This window comes from Myripristis murdjan, chromosome 14, assembly GCF_902150065.1.
Source record: "Myripristis murdjan chromosome 14, fMyrMur1.1, whole genome shotgun sequence".
Classification (NCBI taxonomy): Eukaryota; Metazoa; Chordata; class Actinopteri; order Holocentriformes; family Holocentridae; genus Myripristis; species Myripristis murdjan.
Window position 1 is genome coordinate 25,997,861 of NC_043993.1, and position 13,819 is coordinate 26,011,679.

The window sequence follows — 13,819 nt, forward strand, 5'->3', positions numbered from 1 at the left end:
TTGTATGAATATATATTTTATGAGGCCTAACCTACATAAAAGAAGCACAGCACTAGAATACATGTATAGGATACTGATCTGTAGGATGCATGGACAAAATAAGCCTTGAATCAGATTAGATTACTTCATTGTCCTTTTTCCATAAATTCAGCTTGCATCAAAGTGCCACTGTGCATTTAGAATACATGAAAAGCATACAAACAGAGACAGGAAGGAGGATGCCATCCCTTTGTATCACTTTCCCAACTCCCCCACCCACTAAGTCCTTCAGTCTTCCTCCCTGTGTGAAGGGCTGTGACACAAATGAGTTTCTGAGTCTGTTTAGTTTGGGCGTTTGAACTGCGAGATGAGTCCAGTGAGATATTGTCAGCCGAACTCAGGGTTGTGGGTTGTCTTGCAGCAGCTCTGCAAACTCTGATAGATGCCTATAGCTTCAGAGATCATTTCCAATATGGGAGTCACCTTGGCTTTTGAATGCACAGACGTGGTGTTGCATCGTACTGAGATGAAATATCTGTGTAACACTCTGGAAAAAAAGAGGTATTGAAAAAGAACACAGGACAAGGTAGATATGCTCCGACACCCCAGGTATCTGTGGAGTCCAAATGTCTGATGGAGTTGTTTCTATGGGTGGCAAGTGGGCACTCGGCAATAACACCCCGACGGTCAAAGATCATTTCCCACGTCTTTGTTACCATCAGAGACAGGGAGTTCATGTCACACCGAGACACCAGTATCGTTGTTATTCAGCTACGTCGACCGAAAACTTGATTGGCAGATTAGCTGCTGCAGTCGTACATGATGAAGAGCGCAGGAGAGCTCACACTCCCCTGCGGCGCTTCTGTGATGGTGATTAGGCAGGAGGAGTGTGTGTTACTAACCCTTAACTGGCTGTATTCTGTCTATGAGAAATGAGAGATGCCTGTGAACAATGTGCAGGTTAGCGTCCCGTTGTTTCATTTTCCTTGTGGCAGGTGTGGTATGATTGTGGTGAAGGCAGAGGAGAAATTGTTTTTAAAAAAGGCTCCAGCGTCAGGTTGTGGTTAATCCAGGTGTTTTAGGTTCAGGTGGGAGAGTATAGGTCTGCAGCGTCCTCTGTGTGACGCTGCTCTCCACAGCCAAGTTGATAAGGATCTGGTTTCCCCTCTATTGACATCAGCAGGTGGCAGACCATCACTCTCCAGTGATTTCATCAGTGTTCATTGTAGTGCCATGGGTTTATGGTCACTGGGTTGTTTTGGGGCCAGGCTTTTTGGCAACGGGGATAATAGAGATCAGATTCAAATCAATTCATAATTCACTAGTTGGTGATTTAATTTAAGAGCAATCTTTATTTCACTATATATACCATGCCATTTTTTGAGGTTATGTCTGATTTGCATGAAACTTTGTGGAAAGGTTGGTCATGGGGAAAACAAGAACTCATTCACTTCTCACACTAATCAGGCAAAGGGGTGTGGAGCATTGCGTGTAACTTTGGTGAACATTCAACCTATGGAAATGGCATATCTTGACAATTGCATAGTGCTGGCAGAGATATACGCTTCAGTAATGGCCCTGTTCAATTGTTAAGATAGAACCTGGGACTCAACAGAACCCATGAAGTTCAGGTTCTGCCTTTTGTTTCCTTTTCCACTGCATGGAGAACCAGCAGTGAAGGACAGGATGTGCTTCAGACCTTTATTTTTCTCCACTGATGACTGTGCACTGGATGGCCTGGTTTCACAAATGCAGTGCTTGTTTTTTCTGACCACTCATGTTTATTATAGATTAGTGTTTCTAACAACCGACACGAGATCATAAACATCAATTAAAAGTCTGTTACATCAAAACAGCCATGAAGCATCAAGTCATTTAACTAACTAACCTATTTTAACCCCTGCATGTTGACAGATTATAAAAGCCTCTGACACTTTTTACAGTGTTTTCCTCTCCTGCCTGCCTTAACGTTTTTCCATTACGTCATCCTTGCCGCCTCGTGATAGTCGCAGTGCTCCACCATTACTGGTATGTTGCTTGTTAAACTGTGCACACAAGCAATTCAGGGTAGATACCTCTCCCCAACTACTGGTCAGGACATGCACCCATTACTACAACATGCAGTTTGCACTGTTTTGCCATCTGTTTTTCTCTATCTGCTTCATGCTGTATTCCTCTGATAGTTCTGCCGAGCAACTACTTGGACCAATCAAGAGGACATCCCAACCAGCTTTTAATAAAAGTTACTGCAATTAGTATCACGTTCCAAGCAGGAGCTAAATCAGGTTCCAGGAACTTAACATGGAACAGTGTCCTTTCCACTGGAAATGCTGTCAGAAGCTTACTGCCTCGGTAATTTCTTGCAGTCGAAAAGGGCCATATCTGCTTTCTAGTTTTTAAAAGATTCAATTCGATTTGAGTTTGAAAAACTAAAAACTAATTCGAGCCAATGATTTGATTCAGTGCTTTTGGCCAAAACTGTATATCTGTTACATAAACACATGCAGAAATGTAAGCTTTCCCTTTTTTCCTGAAATATGAAAATATAATAGTAACAATTAAGTAACAATTAAGGTGCACTATGCAAAATTGGTGAGGGTTTACTAAAGTGAGGACTATTAAGATGCAACAGACAAATGGAATAAGCACAGTATTTATCAGTGCATCAGTCTGACAATGGAAATCATGTCATCAAATTAGAGTCTAAATGCCCCTCCCTTTAGCTGAATCTTGGCAGTTTTGAATCTGTGCACCTTAAAGCATGACTTAATCTAAAAAAAAAAAAAAAAAAAAAAAATTATTATTGACAAAAATGTGAAATTCACAGTATTCTGTTAGATAAGCATACACTGCAGAACTTTTATCCAGTTGTCCATTTGTCTTTTTGGAGCCAAAATGTTGCCATACCCTCGACATCAGGTTTGCTGGAGCACTGAAAATCTGGCCACTCTTCTCTGCCATGCTGATCTTGTAGGTTTCTGGCTCCTGTGTAACATAATCTGCTATAGTCATACCGGATCTCCCCTACTGGGCTGCAATTTACAAAAATATCTTTTTTTTTTTTTTTTTTGGAACAATCCTGAATGATTCGATTCAAAGCATTTCTGATCGATTCAGGCCAAAGTCAGAGAAATTGGTTCTGTTTATTTCTTTTAGCAGATCAATGCAGTTGAATGGGCAGAATTTCTAATTGATGCATTGACGCAATGACTGAATCGTTACACCCCTATACGAGATGCATCCAGGCCTTCAGTGTGCAATGGGAGTCAAGTGATGACTGCAAAATTGGCCACAAGGCTGAAAAATTGGCCAGCGGGATGGCCCCAGCTTCTCCAGAAAGTTTGCAGAGACAGAAATGTTAGGCATTCTTAAAACTATCAAGATGGACTTAAATGGCCTAATCTTGCACCAGTGGACTGAGGGAAAACACTCAGTGGCATGGACAGCTCTCCCTCTCCCAGTGAGAGCCACTGGAGAGAGTAACCAAGGGCTGGTATTGATCCTGCAATCTGCTCTGCATGTGGGAAGGGAGTCACAAGTGCACCGCATTCCTTTATTTCTGCTAACCAAAGTGAAGTTGTTTTGTAACAGAGGGAACCAGTGAGTTTGACAGATCTCCAGGAGGTCAGAACTATCTCGGTCTCCCTGGTGCAGCAAAAGGTTTCGTGTCAGACAGTCAGAACTGTGTCTGATTGTTGGGAAGTGGTTTGCTGTTGTTGATTTTCTGTCAGACCTTTCTCATCTCTTGGTATCCGGCCGAGTGTGGTGTCTGCCTGCACCCTCACAAATTTACCGGTGACAAAAAAAAAAAAAAAAGTTTTAGTGTCAGCTACTCCTCTCTGAATTGTTTCTGTTCGACTTCTTGTTGAACCTGAACTCTTTTAGCTCGCTCCTTGGACATACTTTGCTGAATTTCAGCCACACGCTAGTTTCATAAACTTGGTTTAAGGCCGATCTGAGGCTCAGTAATTCTATTTATTTATTTATTTATTTTATTTATTTATATAGCCCAGAATCATATCTCTCATTAGACTGCTGAAGACTTTAAAAAACAAGAATGACTTATCAAAAATCAAAAGTTAGCCACACTTCCCATACAGTTGAACAGCGTTTTTAAAATAAATATATTTTTTTCAATGAAGAACAAGCTTTTTATAGTACTTTAAATCTTAAAGTGTTCTCCGCTGGATTTTTAACTTTGTATAGTAAGCTACTGTAGCTGCCGAACACACTGAATATTAAAATATATTGTCGTCCAGGCGCATGTATGTGTTCACATAATCTATCACACAGAGATGCAAGCAAGCCTTGGATCGATACATGAAAATAATTGTGAGGCACGGCATGAGGAGGACCTAAATAAATAATGAAACTACTGCACCACACGCACTTCTCCCTTGAACATGCATAATCTCCTACCTCCAAACCCCCACACACCCACCCATGTCACAAAAACAAACACACACACACACACACACACACAGAAACACACCCAGACCACGTCACACCAACTCCTCCTGCATCACAACCAGTGTATGAAGCATCCCAATGGTAATTATTATGCTTCGCCGTTCGTACACAAGGGCATGAATGCGTTCGATATATCCTTCAGCTGTTTGTGCTCATTTCAGCACATATGTGGCCCCTGAAAGCATCATCGCTGTGAGGTCTGAGTGATAGCTGCAGGCGCTCTGATAGTAATTGTATGCACAGACCTCAGCAGAGAGGAATATGGAGGCCGTCAATAAGAGCAGCACATACTCCACAATAGACGTGATTGTGTTGCCTTTGAAATGGTGGTCCTGGGTGTGCATGTCGGTCTTGCGTGTGCCTGTAAATGTGCTCATGCATTAGAGGGGCTTGACCTAGATCGCAGATAGATGTAACAATGCATGACAGGTTGTCCTTTTGAATGCCCTGTGTCCTCAAAGGCAGGCTGACCATTTCACAGCCCCGATGTCTGATACCCCGACGACAACAGTTTCTACTTGAAAAGTGAAACCGAGTGCACTGAGTGCTTATATGTGCAAATTATTACCCGCTATCATCACATGTGCAAGAGTGCTGTTTTTGGAGTCGGCCCACATAAAGATTACATCCACAAAAAGCCCAGCTAAGAACTTACTCCAGCTATAAGAAGGCCTAAAAAGACTCTGGGGATGTGCTCACGCGCTGTAAACCAGGATGTCTACTCAAGCACAGTTTCCATGGTATCTATGGGCTTACTCAGAAGATTATATTTATTTATTATACATGGGCATAATATGAAAGATGCATATGAACAGCTTATCCTGGAGACTTTAAAGGCATTCTTCATCGAGCAGTTGTTTTGTTCTTGACCAGTTAATGAGTTTAAGTTTGTCCTCTCAGTGGTGTCATATGGAGGACACTTACTGTATGCCATGTATATTTACAATTTTTTTAATGATTGCACTTCTTTTTGAAGCTTATAAAAATGTCCAATAAAATGTTAATCGCAGTTGAACATCTACATTTTAGTTAATTAAAAAAAACACATGATCATGATCATTAAATGATCAAAAAATTGGCTGCTTTAAGGATCCGCTTGTTGTCATTTTGAAGAAAACAACAACATAAAAAAATACCTGTACAACATTTGCAGACAAAAACAAATCAGATGATATTCAGTAATATTTCTCTCTGTATCCTGGATCTAACTTCTCGAGAAGTAATTTTGGCTGTTTGCAATTATTAATATTGAGAGAGGGGAGGAAGAATGCTGGCAGTAATAGCAGGTCCGCGGGGCAGATAATATTGGAGGCTGGACTGCTCAATTTCTATGGCGGTATGCATGCTGAAAAAGCTGAAAAATGTCCAGGAGTCAAAATCCCTCAACGAGATAATGAAAATGAAAAATTACTGTGGCGATAATGTAAGTTTCACAGGGGAGTTTTGTCGGGATTATATAGTTCTCAACTAAGGCAAGGTAAGGTTAGATAAGATAAGATAAGATAAGATAAGATAAGATAAACTTTATTGAGGAAATTCACTTGTTATAGCAGCTCAAAAGTACAAATGCAAATATAACCAAGAAATGGTAACACACACATGGTGTACGGCAACTAAAAATACTGCACTGTAAAATTGAATAATTACGGAAATTAGGCATAATGACGCAGGATAATTGCACAGAGAAGGGGAAAAAATGACACTGAGTCTTTTTGCAAGATGATGAAACATAAAAACAGATGATAAATACATGAGACAGTGGTAAATGAATAAATGAGCTGCATACATTTTTATATTTACTTGCAATGTCCTATTCGCTATACAATATCTATCAAACACCCTGAAGCCAAGGCCAAGATGGAGCCAATATGTATGAAGGCTCTCTCTTTCAGGTGGATATCACTTTATATTCGAAATAGTTTGATCATATGAACCTACTCGTTGAATCTGTCCATGATGGCTGATGCTGATACTATGGCAGATGAATTTTACATCTTGGCTAGTATTAATTTCTTCGCCTAGTCTGGCTTATTAACGTTTCCCCCTATCCCTTCTAGTGTTTAACCTTGTCCAAGATGGGCTGGGGATCCATTAAGGTTTCCAGAAAGGGGCCGGGCATTATGGGCTCATTTAGGACGACTTCCATTTTTAATAAACTGCTCAGAGCCCTGCAGATCAAATAGTGAGGAGGTGCACTTAACAATGCCAGCGAGACAGATACGACTCATCATTTATACAACACAAAAGGTTAAGAAATCATGCCAATGCACCCTTGACGAGTCTTCGTCGCTCATTTTGCTCTGTTGTTTCCTCTTCTTCACGAATTCACCTTGTGCTCTCTATTTTACACCGCTGGACATGTGTAAAAGCTTTCTTTTTTGTCATATTCCCAATTCCTCCCTGAAGCGCAAGTCTTTCTTTGTATACGGTGTAAAAAAAAAATGTATTTATCTTTATTGTCCAGAGTGGGATTACTTGCTTGTGCACTGCACCACAGAACAGGCTTGTTAAGGTGGATTTGTTGGCAGAGAAATTGCCCTGTGGATATCAACGTTGGTGCATTTATTTTCACAATACACTCACATTACAACAATATTAGTGTCTGTATAATCCTACAGGGGCACCCAGAGGTGGACGTGTGAGGAAAGCTAATGATAATTGGCGTTGAGGCTGTGCGGGTGTAGGTTAGCGTCGCAGTGGGACAGAGGGAGCAGTGAGGACAAAGGTTGAACCTCTCTCTCTCTCTCTCAAGTGAACCAGAAATGAAGGGATGAGAAAAAAAAGAGGATGGGGTTAAAAGGAAGTGAGATGGGTGATGCGGATCGAGCCAGAGGGGAGGGTGAGGTTAATGGAATTGGTGGAGTAAAGAGTGGGGAAGGGGGCTTAAATGGTATGTGAATTGAAAATGCCTTTTTAGCTGCTGAATCAATAAGCTGTTTCTCTGTTCTCAAAGCCTGTCAGTTGAGATGGGAGTTAGCGAAGGGCTTTGTAGTGCTGAGGTGAAGCGGTGTGGGCAGAGGAAAAACACTGGCTAAAGACCTTTCTATCTACTTTATGTGGATTATATAGACATTTTGTGCACATCTGTGGTCAGTGTTATTGTCGCACCTTTGTGATTGTGCTGATAAGACAAGTAGGTCCTTGGTGTGCTGCAAAGTCTGAGGCTGTCAGTCATTTGTGCGGACATATTCATGAGATTCGCTCTCTGGAGTTCACTCGCTTTTCTGCTAAAATCAAAAAGCTGTCAACTCCATAGCAATCATCCCATTCAGTTTAGCAAAGAAATACGCTGCTGGAGGAATATATGTCTTTATCCACCCAGTACCCCCCGAGCAGGCCCGCATAATTAGGTGAAAGCAGTTTGTCTAACTGTGTGTGTGTGTGTGTGTAGCTCTGCGCCCACCATATGAGTCAGATCTATTCACAGATGTTGACTGTTGCAAAATTAAAATAGCTTGTGCAAATGTCAATGAGTGAGATGAGGACAGAGGTAAAAGGGAAAAGGGGACATGCACAAAGGATCACTCCTACTACATCTCCTCCTCCTCCATAAGGCAGCTGGCTAATACAGTATTCAGCAAGCCATGGAGCAATCTCATAAAGCATAAGGATGCTGACACTGTTACCCACCAACTTGCCACACACACACACACACACACACACACAGGCAGAGAGTCACACAGAACCACTGGGAGAGAGAGGGACTGAATTTCTTGACAGTTCACTCGCTAGAGGAAAAAATACACTTGCATGTGACCAGTAAATACAGCATGTTTTGTGCAGAGTTCAGTAGATTTTCTCGCTTAATTTCTTGCTCAAAAAACAGGAAAGAACCTTAATTTCACCTGCTGAATCAGCACGACCTCAGAAAATAATCTTGATAAGACGACAGGCTTTGCTTTGGGGCAGCCTATTGGACTCGGTGTCCAAGTTGTGTGAAGCTTATTTTGCATTTTACTTCTCTAATCTGACAAAACTGTACAGTAGGCTCTTAGTGGAGCTTGTTAACAAAATGGCCTCCTGTCCCTGGCTTGATCACAGTGTTCATATTTGCCATGAAATAAGCAGGAACATGTTCTTCTTCTTCTTCTTCTTCTTCTTCTTCTTCTTCTTCTTCTTTTTCTTTATTCAATGGCTATGGTTAGTTTTGCCAATTTTTCAATACAAAGCAAACAATATAATGCCAATAACATAACGCAAAAGGAGCAGTCATGAAAACTAGCCTTTTGGATAACTTGGATACTAAGTATCCAAGTTAGCCTTTTGGCTAACTTGATTATAGATGAAACCATCTATAAACATTATTTTGATGGCTATTATAAAGCTGAAGCTTCTGCTAATAATAATAAATGAATGTAGCCACAAGCAGCGATTCCAGGGTTCAAGCCAACACGGACTGTTAGAAGTTGAAAGCTTCAGCAAATTAATTTATTAAATTAATTTATGAACCATTTACCAAGTATTAACATCAGTTACAACTTCCAAATATTCTTTAAAGATGCACCATACTGTATTTAATAACTATTTACCAAGTATTATTAACATCATTTGCACATTTATAATAGCTATACAAATAATGTTTATAGATGGTTTATAAACCAGTTATTACCATTAAAAAAATCTTGTCCATCTATCTTTGTAATATTTGTAGTTGTTTTACAACCAGTTCTTAAAGGTTTACAAATAATTTGGGGTTCATACTCAAATATTTAATCTTGTATATAAAATGTTATAATAATGAACGGATAATTAGTAATTTACTATGTAATAAGTAAACATTATTAATTCTAATTTCATAATGTATTAATCGTAAAACAACCATTAACTAAAGGTTAATTAACTATAAATTTACCAGCTATTAAGAATGGTGATTATAAAGTGTTACCCAAAACTTTAACTTTTAAGTGTTGTAGCTCTTGAAAAGTTTAGAGGAGGAATGCAAGGCCACATCTGTATGTGCGCCTTGCTCTTAAAGCTCTCTGGTAAGTGAATTACACCAGTATTATAGTATTACTGGTAAATCCTTCAGCCCTGAGTGTGTGTGTACGCTGCTGACTGAATGCAGCAGACTCCGTCTTGGGTCACTTCCAAGTCTGCAGATTGTAATTGATGGAATGGTTTTGAGTTAGTGTTTCATCCATATCCATCTATGTCATGCTCAATATATTACATTTTCCTATGCAAATCTTCCACTCAGGGATTGTTTTGATTAATGGCTCGGTGACACATTATAGCCATGTTATCCATTGGTTCTCAATTGCTCATTGTGCCTTGTGTGCTGTCAGTGCCAAGCACCCTACTGACCCCCGGTGGCCCTGAATTTATGGTGCAGGGTCTGAGGCTGTAGAAAGGTTCAAAGATCACCCAAGATATCCGCACATATGGAGCAGTATTAATCCTTGATGTGTAACATTTTTGGCCATATGTATATAAATGTATCATGTACCATGTGTTTTAATGGCCAATTAAATCTTTCATTAGGCATTCTCATCAGTTAAATTCCAAGCATACATTTTTCATTACAGGGCTTGCAGTGGCTCAGCATAACAGGAGTTATTCTCCCGTATTCAACACAGAAGTGCAGGTGTTCGTTCTGCACATACAATGCCAAATAAGAGTTTGTTCCCGTGATGCATTACGCCTGCAGCTGGACACAGTAAACCTGTCACCGTTAATTTAACTCCCAAAGTGTTAAATAGGACTCGTATCAACACTGGCACTTACTTTCACACCTGTATTCCTCACTCTGAAGTTGTAAGGTTTTACAGTTAATTGGAAAATTAACAAATTAGATACTAAATTAATTGTATCATATTATTGGTAGACTCTGTGGTCCGCAGCCGTAAATGGGTCACTTCTCAAAGGAGGGAATACAAAGAGACACGTGTGAAAAATGAGCAGTGCGTTATTGCTGATGCACAATATACTGCTGGTCAGACCATAGCTCGAAACAGATTTTGCATGCTTTTCAAAGCTGCTGTGAAACAGTGGACACTCTTTAAAAAAGACCTTTTTATACTTAAATCACATAGCAAACATGCAAAAAATTAATTCTTAACAAAAAGCTCAGTTTTACAGAAGAAAAGCAATAAGAATAGTCGAGTGAGCTGCTCGTTATTGCACACAGTCTCTCACTATGCCAGCCTTCATAGCTGCCATAGCTGTTGTTCTTATTCTCTGTGGCAGAGAGAGTTGTACACGCGAACATTGACTACAGTGAACCGCAGACACCAGACAAAAGTCACAACCCAGAAATGCCCCAAAAAAACAAGAGGTTTGATTAGCCTCGGGGCTCAGCAGGGATTCATCTGCTGCCAACGATCAATGAACAAGCTGCAGGGAATGTCGATCAGTTTTATTGGCTTCTCCTCTCCTTTGTGTTATCACATGCACCCAGAAATATGATACCACCCTTTTTGTAGCTATTTGGTTGCAATAATCATCATAATCACTACACTGCAAGTGGATAATAGCACCTTAGTTTTAACTGTGCAGTTCATAATATTTGGGTTGTTACGGCAGATTGCAAGGAAGGAGATAAATAACCTTTATGTAGGAAACTGAGGTAATAATGGAAATGAGCTTACTAATGAGTTGGATGGAGTGTGTGTGTGTGTGTGTGTTTGTGTTGGGTGGAGGGATGGCTGGCACGTGTGGGTGGTGTTCAGAAAGAAAAAGCAATATGCACAAAGATTAAAATGGAGAATTTCTGTGTCAAGTTCATGTGATATGATATTAGACCCCATAGAAGCCTTTTCACTGTAGTGAGACCAGTTTTTGAAACATGATATCACTGTATAAAATGACCGAAGTGACCTCTAGGATGATCACAGCTTCATGAAACTTTACATCCACAAACTATAGGCCGAGGGCATTCAGAGGATGTATGGTTTTCCAGGTATTTTGACAATAAGGGTGAGTTTCTGAGCAATTTCCAGAACAGAATGCTTTCCATTCAATTGCTGAAAAATACAATCCTTATAGAAATCTCTAAATGTCAAAAGTTTTGACACCAAATCAAAGCATACATTTTTATATGGTGTTCCTTAAGGTCTTGGTGTCCTAATGTGGTATTTTTGGAGGGATTTTTTAACTATTGTTATCAATTTGCGAGTGGTCAAAAATGGTTAAATATTGCACCAAAAATGGTATTAACTCAGAAATTGAGCATGTCTGTCATCGCCTCCTATCATAATGTTCTACACCTTATACACTCAAAATGTATTTAAAAGGCTCCTCACCAAACACAATGTTTATTACAGATTTATGACTAGAATAACATGACACACAGTGTTGAGCTGCATCTCAAATCAATCTTCAGGGTCCCAGCTTTCAGATGATGTACCTCTTCTGTGTGGCACCTGCTGCTGACCTTTTATTTCCCCCGGAAGATCCCCTGCCCCCTCACTAAAATGGGTCTCAGAAAGGGCTGGAATGGGATGGGGTTAAATATTCCACACTTGAAATCCTCCGTATTTCACGGAGAACTGGCACAGTGAGCGGTCTGGAGTCTGGGAAGGTGCAGCTTGTGCCTTCTGATGTAAGTATGAAATTGTGAGCTCATGGAATGAAGTCACTATAGTAAAACGTTTAAGGATGAGGAAAGGGATTCTGGTTCAGATATGTATATGCCTATTCGTAAAGAATCTGATGATGGCTATGACCCTGTATACATACGTATGTCATTACAGTGTACATCAAGTTAGCAGTGTCAGGGTAGTCATTATTGAAGACCCTGACAACCCTGATAAGGCCGTCCTGTTTTCCGTTGTTCAATAATATCAGACAACACACAGAACTCAGTGAAGTCTTTGCCCACAATAAAGCCATTGTCAACATAAATACATCTTTAACTTACTTATACATTTAAAAAAATCTAATTTTAGATCTTAAGCTACCCATGAAATCAGCAGAGAATGTCCTCATGTCCTCTGGTACCTGATGAATGGACTTGTACTAATTAAGTGTTTTAGAGCTGGTTTCTGCTGCTTCAGTTATGGTGTGGGGGGGCTTGTTTTCCTTGCATGGCTTCATCACAGTGTCGAATCATGTGCCACACAGGGCTGTGAGCCTGCAGGTTTTGGTTCCAAATGGTAAATTCTACACTGGGTGATTTCACTGATTAACACGCCTTCAACCGGAGAGAAGGAACCAATCAGTGAAATCATCAGGTGTCATCAGGAGTTTGGCTGGAACCAAAAACCTGGAGGCTCCTGGCAGGCCATGGCACGTTTGAGACCCCTCACAGCTTACGCAGCCACAAATCGTCTGTCATGAATGTTAAACTATCTCTTGAGCCACAGTGGGATCATTTGTATGGTGCACAATCATGATTAACAATCAAAACCTTATGGCAAGTTTAAAAATAGCATATTCATTACTGCTTGGAGCAGGGCAGATTTTATCAACAAGATAAAGGATGGCCATATCTGGAGAAGTTTTTTTTTTTTTTTTTTTTTTTTTTCATAACATCCAAATGATGATCAGACAGGATGAAATGAGCTAACAGATGCTCCAATTTCTTTTGAAAACCCAATTTTGTAGAAACTTTGAAAAATATGCAGACAGAAAAGGCAATCGTTTTTTCCCAGACTGAAAGAGGGGAACTAACTACTTTAAAGATCCAGTCTGAATGACTTTCCACTGATTTTGACTGTATGTGTCGATAGCTTGTTAATTGAAGGACATAGTAGAGAAGAACGAAACTCATCTGCAGCTGAATTTCTCATCTTGACTACTGGCTGCCTTCTTGGTAGGTGAATTAAACCATGAGCCATCAGCAACTGTGACTAATGCTCTTACAGAGGGATAAGCCAACACCCACAGACAATCTTTTAAGGGTCGGTATATACACCATATCAACAAATGTTAAGATGATTTTCTTCCCTAGAAATATTGACAACTTTTACATTTTGCTTTGAAATTGAACCTTTGGTTTTGCTTCAACTACCTGAATTTAAAGCAGTTATTGATACATTTCAATTCATTACATTATAGACTGTGTATTTGCATTTTCTCCCCATAGCTATTTTATTTTATCATTCTACATGACATCTAGCTATCAGCCTGTGTGACAACCTTATATCCTAATATAACCTTATATCACAGTGTTGAGATCTGCTCAGCCTAATGAGCACTTGGCCACATAATCTATCAAGATAACATTAATGATAACAACAAATGTAGCACACCGTCCAAGATAGAACACAGCCAACTACTTAAAAGTAATGTTTATTCTGCACCAGATATCAGGAAACATTCTTGGTGCCAAAGATAAATTCCAAGTTATTACATAGTGCATCTCAATAAGATGGTATGCTCAATAAAGAAAACAAAAATGAAGACAAAAAAAAAAACAAAAACAAATACA